General features: G+C 36.6%; 1 long non-coding RNA gene across 1 annotated transcript; it reads right to left on the bottom strand.

The window, feature by feature from the left end:
* Positions 1–224: 224 nt before the first annotated feature.
* LOC107649273 (uncharacterized) lies at positions 225–4,580 on the bottom strand. Its single transcript, XR_001622757.2, has 3 exons — positions 3,508–4,580; positions 3,329–3,399; positions 225–2,807 (listed from the first exon to the last, which is right to left on the bottom strand). It is a non-coding gene; the product is annotated as an uncharacterized LOC107649273 (long non-coding RNA).
* Positions 4,581–16,612: the final 12,032 nt, after the last annotated feature.

Below are 16,612 nucleotides of genomic sequence, written 5' to 3'. Positions count from 1 at the left end.
CCAAATATAGTTTAACTAGAGTATTATTTAATCCACTTTGTTTGTGTATTAAGCTTCTATTAATCTAACCTAATATCAAATTATCTTTTTTGGGAGCGAGAGAAGGAGGTAGCTAACATTAAACTGTTGGTTCTTATTGCAGAGTTAACCAAAATACCTAGGTCTTTATCACATTTAAAATAATTCCATTGGCCTCTTCAAAATACTTTCTCATGCCCTGAATATCTAGATTTAGAAACATTTTAGATGATCAAATTTAGTCTCTTTCTGTAATAAATGAAGAAACAATGGCCCAGCTAGACCTGACCATGTCTCTCTATTGTTTTTAGGATAATATGCAAACTTCTTTGTTTGACAATTGAAGTCAATCCCCTTCTGTCTCCATTATCTTGTATATGCTCACTTAGAAATTGGGGGACGGAGCTGAAGAGGCACAAAGACACTTCCCTCATGAAATATGTGACAAATAGCAGACTTTTATTCTTATTGGAGTTGCTTACTCCTGGCTATTAAAGCTGCTTATGGTTTGAACTGACCAGAGCTTGACCCATACCTAGATGGCTTCTGCTGATACTACTAAGATATGAATTTTGTTCTATACGATACAATTTTTGAATTATGCTCCTTCGATGGTACAGTTTGTACATGACTCCGAAGTTCCCCTTGGCAATCTTATTTTTGGCTATTTCCCCTTTATCCTGATTATTTATAGACTCACTAGACTGAGTAGGAGGAGAAAGGGCACAGAGGCACTAGCACACGATCCAATTTCAACAGTTACACATTTTTCACAAGCTCATGTTCTAAAGAGTTTAACCTCTTTGTTATTCTCCAGATGTGACAGTACATCTCCCAACTTTGTTCAAATCATCTCATTATTGAAATACTCTTCCTCACCTCTGAAACTAAAATCAAGTAGATCCCTTCAAAGCTCAGCTCAGTGTCACCTCCCTCAATTTTGTCAGAATTGACCAGTGGTAGGCTTAAAGGATGATTTAAAATCACTGTAACAAAGCACATTTTCCAGTGAATTCTACTCTGTTTGTGAAGGTTTTTTAATCTAAAATTTTAAAAGAAAACATGTCTTAATGTCTTGAATGTAACGGGGAGCAGATGGAGATTTTGAGGTTCTTCTATGATAAATGGGTAAAATTTCATTTGTGACAATAAGGAAAGACCTTTTGTAATGGAGTCTGGCAAGGTGAACTTTATTTAATGTATTTAAGTACAAATAATTTCAATTTCAATTTAATTTAATTTAACTTATTTAATTTAACTTCCCCCTCCTTTTTTATGTTAAGAAGTTGGGTGACCAAGGCTTCTACTTGATAATGAGTTCTCTCTCTGTTGTATTTAAGGTGATCTATTTTCCTGAATTAGTCCTCTATCATTGCCAATATTGTCAATGGAAATAAAAATCTGTTGGGAAACAAATAAAAAAGTTGCCTTACCTATTCCCCTGGATGCCAGTGTCACCTTCACTGCCACTCACATTTTTGTTGTTTATATTCTGTATTTACCTATGAATATGTTGGATCTACCTAATATAGGCAGATCACTATTTTTATTTATAATCTCTGTGCTTTACCCAGTACCTCAGTTGTGTTAAGTGAGCACTTAGTAAATGCAAGCATTCTAAATAAGCATTGCTACCTTGTTTGCTTGCTTACTTGCTTGATTTTTAAAATATACCTAAAGCAGGAAAGTGGACACTTCCTACCTGTGTGACCCTGGACAAGTAACTAAACCTCAATTGCCTAGCCCTTCCTTACCCTTGACTCAGAACTAATATTTAGTTTGGATTCTGAAACAAAAGTTAGGGGTTTAAAAAATATGCTCAAGGTAAATTAAGGGTAGAATCAGGACTAGCTCTCCTATCTCCTCTCTACTGCTCTTTCAGCTACATCTATATTATTATTGATAGCAATATTTTTTTTCCATAGAAACTTTTTTCAAATTAAAAGTTTGATCATTGTATCCCTTCTACTCCATTTTCCACATTGTCAGTTTATTCAGAGCATACATTATTGTTGCTCAATACCCACCATATAAAGACCACCAGGAAGCAGTAAGATCTGTTTGATCTTGACTTTGTTGACTATTATCAGAGCATTCCAGCATTTACTAGAAAGCAATTAAAAATAACCAGCAGTTTGTTAGGGTAAAATGTATAAAAATCACTCACTAAATAGCTAAGATAGGAATAAGAGTATATCCTAATGGTTCTGTAGCTGGGAGAAGGAGCCCCTTGGGTAGTGGCCAAAGAAAAGAGGCTGAGTGAAGGGGTAAAAGACTGCCATGTTGGTAGAGGGGCTAATTGGACAGGTTTGAATGAGTATAGTGATGACGTGTGAAAGGTGGAGACAGTCTATAATAAAAGAGCCTAACCACTCAAGAGGATTAACCAACAAGAAGTAATGAAGGCTCTATGTGCCTAAGATAAATGAGCAGAATTAAAAGACAACAATCCTATGCCAGTACATTAATCGGAGACCTCCTAAAAAAAGAGGGTTTTCCTCAAAGCAAAGTACAGACAAGAAATCAGTGAAGAAAGAAAAGGTCAAGTTAAAAGGTCATAGAAACTCTTCATTAAAAACTTGAGAGTGGAAGAGAGATTCCTTCCTAACCACAATCATATCTAGAAGTAAGGAGAGAGAGAAAAAAAATGGATCAGAAGGGCAGCATGGGCCACCTACTGACTTGCCTTTTCAGCACTTCATTTAAATGATTTAGTCCATAGGAATTGCCTGGAAGATGGAATTTCTCTCCTCTTTGTCTTATATGCTCCATAGAAGATATCAGGTTTCCTGGAATTTTTATCAAGAATAGCACTATTTGTGAAATGGTAGATACAAAGCTAACCTAGATTTAGAAAAGTCTGGCTTCACATCTTGCCATTTTCACTTATTGACTATGTTACTCAAGTGTTTGGGCAGACAAATCTCAATGCTCTTTTCAAGTTCAGTGTTGGAAGGGGTGAAGCTCTCACTAAAGCACTGAACAGTGAACAAATGGATACTTATTTTGTTTTAACACAGCAAAAAATAATTAGATGGATAATATGTGGCTTTTAGTTTCTCCAGAAACCCTCACTGGTCCATCTCTATATGAAAACTTGGGCAAGATATAATATAGTATTGATTATAAGAAGGAAGGTAAGGGTTTAAAATAAAAATAAAATAAAGAACAAAGAATAAGAGAAGTCTGATGAAAAAAATATGAACAACTGTGACCCAGAAATCAGAATACCGTAGTTTTAGGCTATCTAATAAAGGGAAGAGATTCAAGAAATGAACAGAAAACTTGGTTTTAGAAGTCCCAGCTTTACCCTTTATCAATTGCATTGCTTTTGGTCTTCTGAATATCAGTTTTCTCACTTGAAAAATATTTCCATACTTCCTAGCATATCACACATTGGAAAGAATTATATAAGCATAAGTTATTGCCATTATTTAAGATTAATATTAAAATAATGTGAATAATTATTAATTCATTATTATAACTTACCTTTTCTTGTATTTTAAAATGTGGATGAATTATTGATGTTGCTTTGTTCAACTTTATTTTTCTTATCTGTAAAATAAGTATGGTAAAAAATAACGGTATAGATGAAAGAGTTCAAGAATTGAACTCAAATTCAAGAGAGGGCTGGGTTGCAATCGTTCCATTCATTAACATTCATCAATTCATTATGATACACTGGGTGGTTCACAAATTCATTGAGACTTAGGTTCCTTCCCCACCACCACCTTTGGTGAATGGAGGATGACAATTCCCATAGTACTGTAAGGGGTAGAAATGTGAGCGGTTAATATAAAAGGTTGTACTGGATTATATAGGAGTAGGGTCACCAGGAATTTAGTCAAATTCCAAAGAGATTTATTTTAACAATTTATTTTTAAAAATATTGAAAGAGTGAAATAAGAAAAGAAAATCAGAGAGAGAATATGGTAAGATATCCAACCTACCCACTAAATATTTTGCTTCAACCCCTGGCTCAATCCACGTAGGGTTAATTAGCCCTTAGATAGAGGGGCCTCAGCCTTGAGCTGAGGACCTGGGGATGCATGAAGTGTCTCTCAAGGGGAGGCATCTCCTGAGGCTAGTCCCTTCAGAAAATCCAAGAAAGGAGTCAGACTTTTTCACTCACCCCACATGGTAGTTTTAAGAAAAATAGAAGCAGTCTGAGATCCTCAGTCAGAGCTCCTCCAAAGTCAAGTTGAAGGTGCTAGACAGAAAGGCCCTTTATAGGAAGTTCTTGGCATTTTTAAAGACCATTCCTTTTCCTCACTTCCTGTGACTTCCTTCCATTTTACATGTACCAGTTACAGCTAAAGCTTTGCATAGGAGTGCCCAAGGGGCACTCACTTGATTCTGATTCATCACCCACCATCTCACACATGGGTCACAGAAATCCCCCCTCAAGTGTAAGTGAGGTGTATATGGTTTTGGTGATTAAATCTAAAAATGGGCAGGGGAGAGTTAATTTAATCTTCACAGTACCTATCTCCCAGGGTTGTCATGACATTCAAATGGAAAACTACATAAAGTACTTTGCAAAATTTTAAATTTCAAAATGGTTATGTAGGTTGGGAATCCAAGAAATAAGACTCACAACTGCAACTAGGGACTTTGAGTTAGTAAAGCTGCAAACCTTATTTTTCTCTTTCTTTCTTTTTATTAATAAATATTTATAAATTTAATATGAAATCTCCAATATTAATTTTCATTTATAACAACCATAAAACACAAATATGCTGGCAGGGAAGACTAAAACATAAACTAAGAAGGAGAATATAATGTTAAAACAACTAAAAGCAAAACCTCAAAGAAAAAAATAAAAAGTGTTAATAAACCTCACAAGAATTCCTGGAAGAACCAAAAAAAAAAAATGCTTTTCAAAATTAAAAGAAAAAACACAGTAGTGGAGAAAAATAAGAACAAAGGGGAAAAATGAAAAGACACATAATATCTTGAATAAAAGAGCCATAAAAATGTTGTCTTAAAAAGCAGAATTGGCCATACCCATGGAACTCCCAAAAAATTTCTTTACTGATTTAGAAAAAACCATAACAAAGTTCATTTGGAAGAACAAAGGATCAAGGATATCCAGGGAAATAATGAAAAAAAAAACACAAATGATGGGGGTCTTGCAGTCCCATACCTCAAACTATATTACAAAGCAGCAGTCATCAAAACAATTTGGTACTGGCTAAGAGACAGAAAGGAGAATAAATGAAATAGACTGGGGGCAAGCAACCTCAGCAAGACAGTATACGACAAACCCAAAGATCCCAGCTTTTGGGACAAAAATCCACTATTTGATAAAACTGCTGGGAAAATTGGAAGACAGTGTGGGAGAGATTAGGAATTTATCAACACCTCACACCGTACACCAAGATAAATTCAGAATGGGTGAATGACTTAAACATAAAGAAGGAAACCATAAGTAAATTGGGTAAACATAGAATAGTATACATGTCAGACCTTTGGGAGGGGAAAGACTTTAAAACCAAGCAAGACATAGAAAGAATCACAAAATGTAAAATAAATAATTTTGACTACATCAAATTAAAAAGCTTTTGTACAAACAAAACCAATATAACTAAAATCAGAAGGGAAACAACAAATTGGGAAAAAATCTTCATAGAAACCTCTGACAAAGGTTTAATTACTCAAATCTATAAAGAGCTAAATCAATTGTACAAAAAATCAAGCCATTCTCCAATTGATAAATGGGCAAGGGACATGGATAGGCAGTTTTCAGATAAAGAAATCAAAACTATTAACAAGCACATGAAGAAGTGTTCTAAATCTCTTATAATCAGAGAGATGCAAATCAAAACAACTCTGAGGTATCACCTCACATCTAGCAGACTGGCTAGCATGATAGCAAAGGAAAGTAATGAATGCTGGAGGGGATGTGGCAAAGTAGGGACACTAATTCATTGCTGGTGGAGTTTTGAGTTGGGAAAACTAGAAAACAATTTGACAGAAATGACAACATCTGACACAGTAAACAAAGATAATGTCCAAATGGTTAAATGATTTGGACATAAAGCATGATATCATAAATTAGGAGTAAATAGGGAAAAGTACCTGTCAGATGTATGGATGAGGGAAGAATCTGTAAGCAAACAAGAGATAGAAACAATCATGGTGAGAAAATAGGTCATCTTGATTACATGTAATTAAAAAGGTTTTCTAAAAACTAATAAAGGCAAAATTAGAAGAACCACAGAAAAGTGGAGAAAAATTTATAGTAAGTTTCTCTGAAAAATACTTCTTTTCTCAACAGATCCAAATTTATACTAATAATAGTCACTCTCCAATCAGAATATAGTCAAATGATATGAATAGGAAGCTTTCAAAAAAAGAAAACAAAACTATTAATAGCCACATGAAAAAATGCTATAGATCATTACTGATTAGAGACATGCAAATTAAAACAACTGAAATACCACCTCACATTTAATACAGAAAAAAAAGACTAGCAAACTCTGGAGAGGATTTGGGAAAATTGAGACACTAATGCTCTGTTATTGGAGTTTTGAACTAGTCTGACTTTTCTGGAGAATATTTTGGAAATATTTCCAAAGGGCTATCAAATATGTCCACCATTTGACCCAGCAATACCACTACAAGGTTTATATCCCAAAGAGATCAAAGAAAAGGCAAAAGGGGAAATGGTTTATTAATAGAAAAATATTTATAGCAGTTTTTTTGGCAAGGAATTAGAAATTGAGCGAAAGTCCATCAACTGGAGACTAGCTGAAGAAAGTATGGTAGATGATTGTGATGGAGTATTATTTTGCTATAAGAAACAATGAACATAAGAATTTCAGAATAACTTTGGTGGACACAGGCTCTGATGTAAAGTGAAGTGAGCAGAACAAAGAGAACTTCATATATGGTAAAAAATACCATATATGAAAGTAATAGCAACACTGTGTACAGTAACAAAAATATGGTAAAGATCATCAACTGAGAAAAACTTAGCTACTCTGATTAGTACAATTATCCAAGACAATGACAAAGTATGAATGATGAAAAATACTATTTACCTCCAGAGTAAGAACAGTGAAATTAGTGCATTCTTTTTTTAAACTTTATTTTTCTGGTTTGCGTTTCTGTGTTTTGTTTTGTTTAGGGGGTTTTTTGGGTTTTTTTTGGTAACATGGCTTATATGGAAATATGTTTTGCATGACGGGACATCTCTAATCAATACTGTATCACTTTCCTTCTCCATGGGTAAGAATAGGAGCTGGAGAGAGGAAAAGAATTTGAAACTCAAAAATTTTTAAGTTGTATATGTTATTGGGAAATAATTAATAAAATTGTACATATAAATTTTAACATATACATCTTCCCTCCCCAGGGCATTGAAATTATGTTCTAGCTTCCAAGCATATATTTCTCAAATTCTAGTAGTAAGGCAGAAAAGTTTTATTGAATATCTAAACAAACTGATTAATTCAATGGAAAATTATTGTGCCATAGCAAATGATAAATATGAAAAAATTCAAGGAAACACAGGAAAATTTATATGTTCTGCTGTAGAGTACAGAATGAGTAGAACTAAGAAAATAATATACACAGTAACTACACCTTAATAAAGGAAGTTAGTTGTGAGAGATGAATGGAATGTAGTATATAAGTGTTACTTCAAAGCTCATCTCTGTTGAAGAATTGTAGGGATCTCAGAATTGAAGAATTAAACATTAGAAGTGGCCTCTGGTCACCTAGTTCTAATCATTACCCTCAAAAAAGAAAAGTAAAAGTAAAAAGTTATCTCTCTTCTACCTAAAAATCTACAGTGAGTGAAATGGTCATGGGCTATCTTTTTGGTATCCTTATTAGGAAGCTTTTCCTGATATCTACCCTTTTTGTGTGATTTTTGCTTCTTTTCTATCCTTTGCCTCTTTATCTTCTGCTTCTTCTTCATGGTTCTGTTCTGCTAGGAAAAACAGAGCAAGTCTAATCTCTCTTTTCCATTAGAGGACATCAAATACTTTAAGATGGCTGTTACAATCCTGAATTTTCTCTCTACCACATTAAGCACACCCAGTTCTTAACACTGATTTGTAATGCCCTTTAGTCTGTTGATTTCCCTCTTCTGTATGCTTCCTAGATTATTATCTATAATCTCCCTAAATCATGATGCCCATAACTGAAGACAATACTACAGGTACAGTGTAACTTTGAAAAAAATAAAGCAACCTCCTTATTCTTCAAATGATGCCTCTAGCCCAACAATTGTGGAATGGCTAAACAAATTGCAGAATATGGTTTTGATGGAATATTACTCTTCTATAAGAAATAATGAGCAGGCTAATTTTTAAAAAAGCTAGAAAGAAGTACATGGGATAGTCAAAAGTGAAATGATTAGAATCAAGAGAACATTGTACACAACTACAGATTTAATACATGAAGATTAACTTGTAAATGTCACCTCTAGAGAATGAACTGAAAGTTGAAATATAAAAGACATAATCTATATATACATATCTATCTCTTAGATCACAACTGCTGTGGTGTGGGGAAGAATTCTATTAATAAACATCTAAAAAATTAAATGATGCCTCTATTAATTCAACCTCAATTTATATAATTTTGTGACTGCTATATCACACTGCTGATTCACATAGCTCTAGAAGGTCACTAAAATACCAGGATATTTTCAGAACACTTACCCTCACTTCCGGTTAAGATGGCGGCTTAGAGAAAGCTGAAGTTCAGATCTCCGGAAAACCCTTCCCGACCGATCTCAAACTAGAAGCTCCTAAGGCGCCGAAATTCAAAACGATCAACAGCACAGACCCTGGGAACCCTCCTCCTGGACCTGGACCCGGTTCAAAAGGTACGGCTCCCCTTAAAAGCCAGAACCCGAGATCCCTCGGACCTCAGGGGTAGGAGCGCAGAGTCCAAGGCTCCCGGAAGCGGCAGCCGCGCCGGGCTCAGAGAGCAGGGTCTGAGGAACAACAACCCTCAGGGTCTTCTACCCAAGTCCCAGTCCGGGTGAAAGTTACTGCCTGGGGCTTCCGCTGCAGAGAGCCAGTCGGTCCGGGTGAAAGTTACTGCCTGGGGCCTCCGCTGCAGAGAGCTGGTCAAAACAACAGCAACCCTCAGGGCGGGCAAGACAGCCTCACGGGCTGGATCCTGCTATCCAAGTCTCAGTGAAAGTCTGTGCTCTCGGAGCTTGGGGAAGCGGCAGCCCATCCCCCCGCAGGCCGACGAAACAGCCTCACGGCCAGGGATTCTGAAGGCAACTTCCGGAAATCGAGCCAGGGGGAGAGTGTGGCCTCGTGGTCCGACCCTTCCATTCCAGTTCAAGTGAGGCATATTCAGTTTAACCCAGGGAACGCTCATAGAACCAACATCTGCCCAGGACTAAAGCCTCTGATCACCAGACAAAGACAAGAAAAGCCAATCCTCCACGTTCAGAGATGACAAACTCCACAGAAGCACAGAAGCCCCAAAATACCAAGAAAAATAAGAAGAAAGGGGCGACTCTGGACACATTCTATGGAGCCAAAATACAAAATACAGAGCAGATAGAAGAAGATATACAAGAAAATTCTCCAAAATCTCCCAAAGGAAATAGAAACTCTCCACAAACCCATGAAGAATTTGAATCAGAAAGGACCAAAAAGATGGAAGCCCTCTGGGAGGAAAAATGGGAAATGATGCAAAAGAAATTCACGCATCTACAAAACCAGTTTGACCAAACTGTAAAAGAAAACCAGGCTTTAAAGCAAGAACTAATAAAGCAAAGCCAAAACACCAAGAAATTAGAAGAGAACATAAAATATCTCACCGACAAGGTGATAGATCTGGAAAACAGGGGGAGAAGAGAAAATTTAAGAATAATTGGACTCCCAGAAAAGCCAGAAATAAACACCAAACTGGACATGGTGATACAAGATATAATCAAAGAAAATTGCCCAGAGATTCTAGAACAAGGGGGCAATACATCCACTGACAGAGCTCACAGAACACCTTCTACACTAAACCCCCAAAAGACAACTCCCAGGAATGTAATTGCCAAATTCCAAAGCTCTCAAACAAAAGAAAAAATCCTACAGGAAGCCAGAAAAAGACAATTTAGATATAAAGGAATGCCAATCAGGGTCACACAAGACCTTGCAAGTTCTACGTTGAATGATCGTAAGGCATGGAACATGATCTTCAGAAACGCAAGAGAGCTGGGTCTCCAACCAAGAATCAGCTACCCAGCAAAACTGACTATATACTTCCAAGGGAAAGTATGGGCATTCAACAAAATAGAAGACTTCCAACTTTTTGCAAAGAAAAGACCAGAGCTCTGTGGAAAGTTTGATACCGAAAATCAAAGAGCAAGGAATACCTGAAAAGGTAAATATTAAGGAAAGGGGAAAAATGTTATCTTCTTTTACTCAAACTCTCTTCTATAAGGACTACATTTATATCAACCTATGTATACTAATATGTGGGGAAAATGTAATGTATAAATAGGGGGTAAAGAAAGACCAAATAGAATAATGGTTCTCACACAAAGATTCACAGGGGAAGGGGAGGGGAAGAAAACTCCTATAAGAAGGAGAGGAAGAGGGGGGGGGGGGTTTACTCAAACCTCAATCTCAGGGAAATCAACTCTGAGAGGGAAAAACATCCAGATCCATTGGGATCTTGAATTCTATCTTACCCAACAAGGGTAAGGAGAAGGGAAAACCAAGGGGGGGAGGGGGAGAGGGAGAACAAAAAGGGAGGGAAAGAGAGGGGGGAGGGGGAGGGAACAAAAGGGAGGGACTAAAAAGGGAAACATCAAGGGAGGGGACAAGGGGGACTGATTCAAAGTAAATCACTGGACTAAAAGGTAGAGCCGAAGAAGAAAAGGTTAGAATTAGGGAAGGCAATCAAAATGCCAGGGAGTCCACAAATGACAATCATAACTTTGAACGTGAATGGGATGAACTCACCCATAAAACGTAGACGAATAGCAGAATGGATTAGAATCCAAAACCCTACCATATGTTGTCTTCAAGAAACACACATGAGGCGGGTTGACACCCACAAGGTCAGAATTAAAGGATGGAGTAAGACCTTCTGGGCCTCAACTGATAGAAAGAAGGCAGGAGTGGTAATCATGATATCTGATAAAGCCAATGCAAAAATAGACCTGATCAAAAGGGATAGGGAAGGTAATTATATTTTGTTAAAAGGGACTCTAGACAATGAGGAAATATCATTAATCAACATGTATGCACCAAATAATAGAGCACCCAAATTTCTAATGGAGAAACTAGGAGAATTGAAGGAAGAAATAGACAATAAAACCATACTAGTGGGAGACTTAAACCAACCATTATCAAATTTAGATAAATCAAATCAAAAAATAAATAAGAAAGAGGTAAAAGAAGTGAATGAAATCTTAGAAAAATTAGAATTAATAGACATATGGAGAAAAATAAATAGGGATAAAAAGGAATACACCTTCTTCTCAGCACCACATGGCACATTCACAAAAATTGACCATACATTAGGTCACAGAAACATAGCACACAAATGCAAAAAAGCAGAAATAATGAATGCAGCCTTCTCAGATCACAAGGCAATAAAAATAATGATTAGTAATGGTACATGGAAAACCAAATCTAAAACCAATTGGAAATTAAACAATATGATACTCCAAAACCGTTTAGCTAAAGAAGAAATCATAGAAACAATTAATAATTTCATCAAGGAAAATGACAATGGCGAAACATCCTTTCAAACCTTTTGGGATGCAGCCAAAGCGGTAATCAGAGGCAAATTCATATCCCTGAAAGCTCATATTAACAAACAAGGGAGAGCAGAGATCAATCAATTGGAAATGCAATTGAAAAAACTCGAAAGCGATCAAATTAAAAACCCCCAGCAGAAAACCAAATTAGAAATCCTAAAAATTAAGGGAGAAATTAATAAAATCGAAAGTGATAGAACTATTGATTTAATAAATAAGACAAGAAGCTGGTACTTTGAAAAAACAAACAAAATAGACAAAGTACTGGTCAATCTAATTAAAAAAAGGAAGGAAGAAAAGCAAATTCACAGCATTAAAGATGAAAAGGGGGACAGCACCTCCAATGAGGAGGAAATTAAGGCAATCATTAGAAATTACTTTGCCCAATTATATGGCAATAAATACACCAATTTAGGAGAAATGGATGAATATATACAAAAATACAAACTGCCTAGACTAACAGAAGAGGAAATAGAATTCTTAAATAATCCCATATCAGAAATTGAAATCCATCAAGCCATCAAAGAACTTCCTAAGAAAAAATCCCCAGGGCCTGATGGATTCACCTGTGAATTCTATCAAACATTCAGAGAACAGTTAACCCCAATACTATACAAACTATTTGACATAATAAGCAAAGAGGGAGTTCTACCAAACTCCTTTTACGACACAAACATGGTACTGATTCCAAAACCAGGCAGGTCAAAAACAGAGAAAGAAAACTATAGACCAATCTCCCTAATGAATATAGATGCAAAAATTTTAAATAGGATACTAGCAAAAAGACTCCAGCAAGTGATCAGAAAGATCATTCACCATGATCAAGTAGGATTCATACCAGGGATGCAGGGCTGGTTCAACATTAGGAAAACCATCCACATAATTGACCACATCAACAAGCAAACTAGCAAGAACAACATGATTATCTCAATAGATGCAGAAAAAGCCTTTGATAAAATACAACACCCATTCCTATTAAAAACACTAGAAAGCATAGGAATAGAAGGGTCATTCCTAAAAATAATAAACAGTATATATCTAAAACCAACAGCTAATATCATCTGCAATGGGGATAAACTAGATGCATTCCCAATAAGATCAGGAGTGAAACAAGGATGCCCATTATCACCTCTACTATTTGACATTGTACTAGAAACACTAGCAGTAGCAATTAGAGAAGATAAAGAAATTGAAGGCATCAGAATAGGCAAGGAGGAGACCAAGTTATCACTCTTTGCGGATGACATGATGGTCTACTTAAAGAATCCTAGAGATTCAACCAAAAAGCTAATTGAAATAATCAACAACTTTAGCAAAGTTGCAGGATACAAAATAAACCCACATAAATCATCAGCTTTTCTATATATCTCCAACACAGCTCAGCAGCAAGAACTAGAAAGAGAAATCCCATTCAAAATCACCTTAGACAAAATAAAATACCTAGGAATCTATCTCCCAAGACAAACACAGGAACTATATGAACACAACTACAAAACACTCGCCACACAACTAAAACTAGACTTGAACAATTGGAAAAACATTAACTGCTCATGGATAGGACGAGCCAATATAATAAAAATGACCATCCTACCCAAACTTATTTATCTATTTAGTGCCATACCCATTGAACTACCAAAATACTTCTTCACTGATTTAGAAAAAACCATAACAAAGTTCATTTGGAAGAACAAAAGATCAAGGATATCCAGGGAAATAATGAAAAAAAACACATATGATGGGGGCCTTGCAGTCCCAGACCTCAAACTATATTACAAAGCAGCAGTCATCAAAACAATTTGGTACTGGCTAAGAAACAGAAAGGAAGATCAGTGGAATAGACTGGGGGAAAACGACCTCAGCAAGACAGTATACGATAAACCCAAAGATCCCAGCTTTTGGGACAAAAATCCACTATTCGATAAAAACTGCTGGGAAAATTGGAAGACAGTGTGGGAGAGACTAGGAATAGATCAACACCTCACACCCTACACCAAGATAAATTCAAAATGGGTGAGTGACTTAAACATAAAGAAGGAAACCATAAGTAAATTGGGTAAACACAGAATAGTATACATGTCAGACCTTTGGGAGGGGAAAGGCTTTAAAACCAAGCAAGATATAGAAAGAATCACAAAATGTAAAATAAATAATTTTGACTACATCAAACTAAAAAGCTTTTGTACAAACAAAACCAATATAACTAAAATCAGAAGGGAAACAACAAATTGGGAAAAAATCTTCATAGAAACCTCTGACAAAGGTTTAATTACTCATATTTATAATGAGCTAAATCAATTGTACAAAAAATCAAGCCATTCTCCAATTGATAAATGGGCAAGGGAAATGGATAGGCAGTTCTCAGATAAAGAAATCAAAACTATTAACAAGCACATGAAGAAGTGTTCTACATCTCTTATAATCAGAGAGATGCAAATCAAAACAACTCTGAGGTATCACCTCACACCCAGCAGATTGGCTAACATAACAGCAAAGGAAAGTAATGAATGCTGGAGGGGATGTGGCAAAGTAGGGACATTAATTCATTGCTGGTGGAGTTGTGAACTGATCCAACCATTCTGGAGGGCAATTTGGAACTATGCCCAAAGGGCGACAAAAGAATATCTACCCTTTGACCCAGCCATAGCACTGCTGGGTCTGTATCCCAAAGAGATAATGGACACAAAGACTTGTACAAAAATATTCATAGCTGCGCTCTTTGTGGTGGCCCAAAACTGGAAAACGAGGGGATGCCCATCAATTGGGGAATGGCTGAACAAACTGTGGTATATGTTGGTGATGGAATACTATTGTGCTCAAAGGAATAATAAAGTGGAGAAGTTCCATGGAGACTGGAACAACCTCCAGGAAGTGATGCAGAGCGAGAGGAGCAGAACCAGGAGAACATTGTACACAGAGACTAATACACTGTGGTATAATCGAATGTAATGGACTTCTCCATTAGGGGCGGTGTAATGTCCCTGAACAACTTTCAGGGATCCAGGAGAAAAAAAAACACCATTCATAAGCAAAGGATAAACTATGGGAGTGGAAACACCGAGAAAAAGCAACTGCCTGAATACAGAGGTTGAGGGGACATGACAGAGGATAGACTTTAAATGAACACTCTAATGCAAATACTATCAACAAAGCAATGGGTTCAAATCAAGAAAACATCTAATGCCCAGTGGACTTACGCGTCGGCTATGGGGGGTGGGGGGGAGGAAAAGAAAATGATCTATGTCTTTAACGAATAATGCTTGGAAATGATCAAATAAAATATATTTAAAAAAAAAAAAAAGAATACAGATTGATGATCCAACCATTCTGGAGGGCAATTTGGAGCTATGCCCAAAGGGCGACAAAAGAATATCTACCCTTTGACCCAGCCATAGCACTGTACCCCAGTCTGTACCCCAAAGAGATAATGGACACAAAGACTTGTACAAAAATATTCATAGGTGCGCTCTTTGTGGTGGCCCAAAACTGGAAAACGAGGGGATGCCCATCAATTGGGGAATGGCTGAACAAACTGTGGTATATGTTGGTGATGGAGTACTATTGTGCTAAAAGGAATAATAAAGTGGAGAAGTTCCATGGAGACTGGAACAACCTCCAGGAAGTGATGCAGAGCGAGAGGAGCAGAACCAGGAGAACATTGTACGCAGAGACTAATACACTGTGGTATAATCGAACGTAATGGACTTCTCCATTAGTGGCGGTGTAATGTCCCTGAACAACTTGCAGGGATCCAGGAGAAAAAAACACCATTCATAAGCAAAGGATAAACTATGGGAGTGGAAACACCGAGGAAAAGCAACTGCCTGAATACAGAGGTTGAGGGGACATGACAGAGGACAGACTCTAAATGAACACTCTAGTGCAAATACTATCAACAAAGCAATGGGTTCAAATCAAGAAAACATCTAATGCCCAGTGGACTTACGCGTCGGCTATGGGGGGTGGGGGGAGGAAAAGAAAATGATCTTTAACGAATAATGCTTGGAAATGATCAAATAAAATATATTAAAAAAAATAAAAAAAAAAAGAACAAGAACAAGAACAAGAAACCCTTGTGCTTCAGCTGATACCACCCTGCACCACCCCATCTCAGTCCAAAACACAACAGTCACCCAAACCAAAGTTTCCTTTACAGTGACCGAACCAGGACTGGAACCCAGGTCCTCTGACTCCAGGGTCTGTTCTCTTTCTTCTACTGTAGGGACAAGGAAAGGCAAAGGTGACCTTCCTTGGTCTCCTGCTTCAAAAGCTTTTGTTGATAGAAATAAAATGAATTATGTGCAAAAAAAAAAAGAAAAAAAAAGAAAACTTACCCTCAAATCAAGTTTCTCATGTATTGAATAATGGAAGTCAGCTTTTTAAAAACTTAGCATAGGGCTTTACATTTATCCCAATAAAATTTTCTCCTGTTAGATTTAGCTCAATTCTTTAATTGGTCAAGACCTTTAAGGATTGTAGTTGTTTTCTAACTAATGCTCCTAGATTTGTGTCATTTGCAAATTTAATAAATGCAGCCTCTATACATTTATTCAAGTTATTGATCAAAATGCTAAACAGCACCTACACAGATTCCTGGGGCACTCCTCAGACATCATTTCTAATTCTCTTTCCATAAGCTGAAATTCATCTTTGTAAATCATTGCTTACATTCTTGTGTTCATTTGTATATTTAAAAAGTCCTGGCTCAAGAAAGCTACCTAATGACAATTTATTGTTCTCAAAATAGAGGCTAAAAATAGTATGAACTTCTACAACAACGATGTCCTGTTCTTAGACTTTGGTCTAGATCTTGGGACACTATCAACTGCTGAACTTGCTCAGCAACAGACAGTG

This window comes from Monodelphis domestica, chromosome 6 (genome assembly GCF_027887165.1).
Source record: "Monodelphis domestica isolate mMonDom1 chromosome 6, mMonDom1.pri, whole genome shotgun sequence".
In the NCBI taxonomy this organism is placed as follows: domain Eukaryota; kingdom Metazoa; phylum Chordata; class Mammalia; order Didelphimorphia; family Didelphidae; genus Monodelphis; species Monodelphis domestica.
This window is presented reverse-complemented; position numbering and strand designations above follow the sequence as displayed.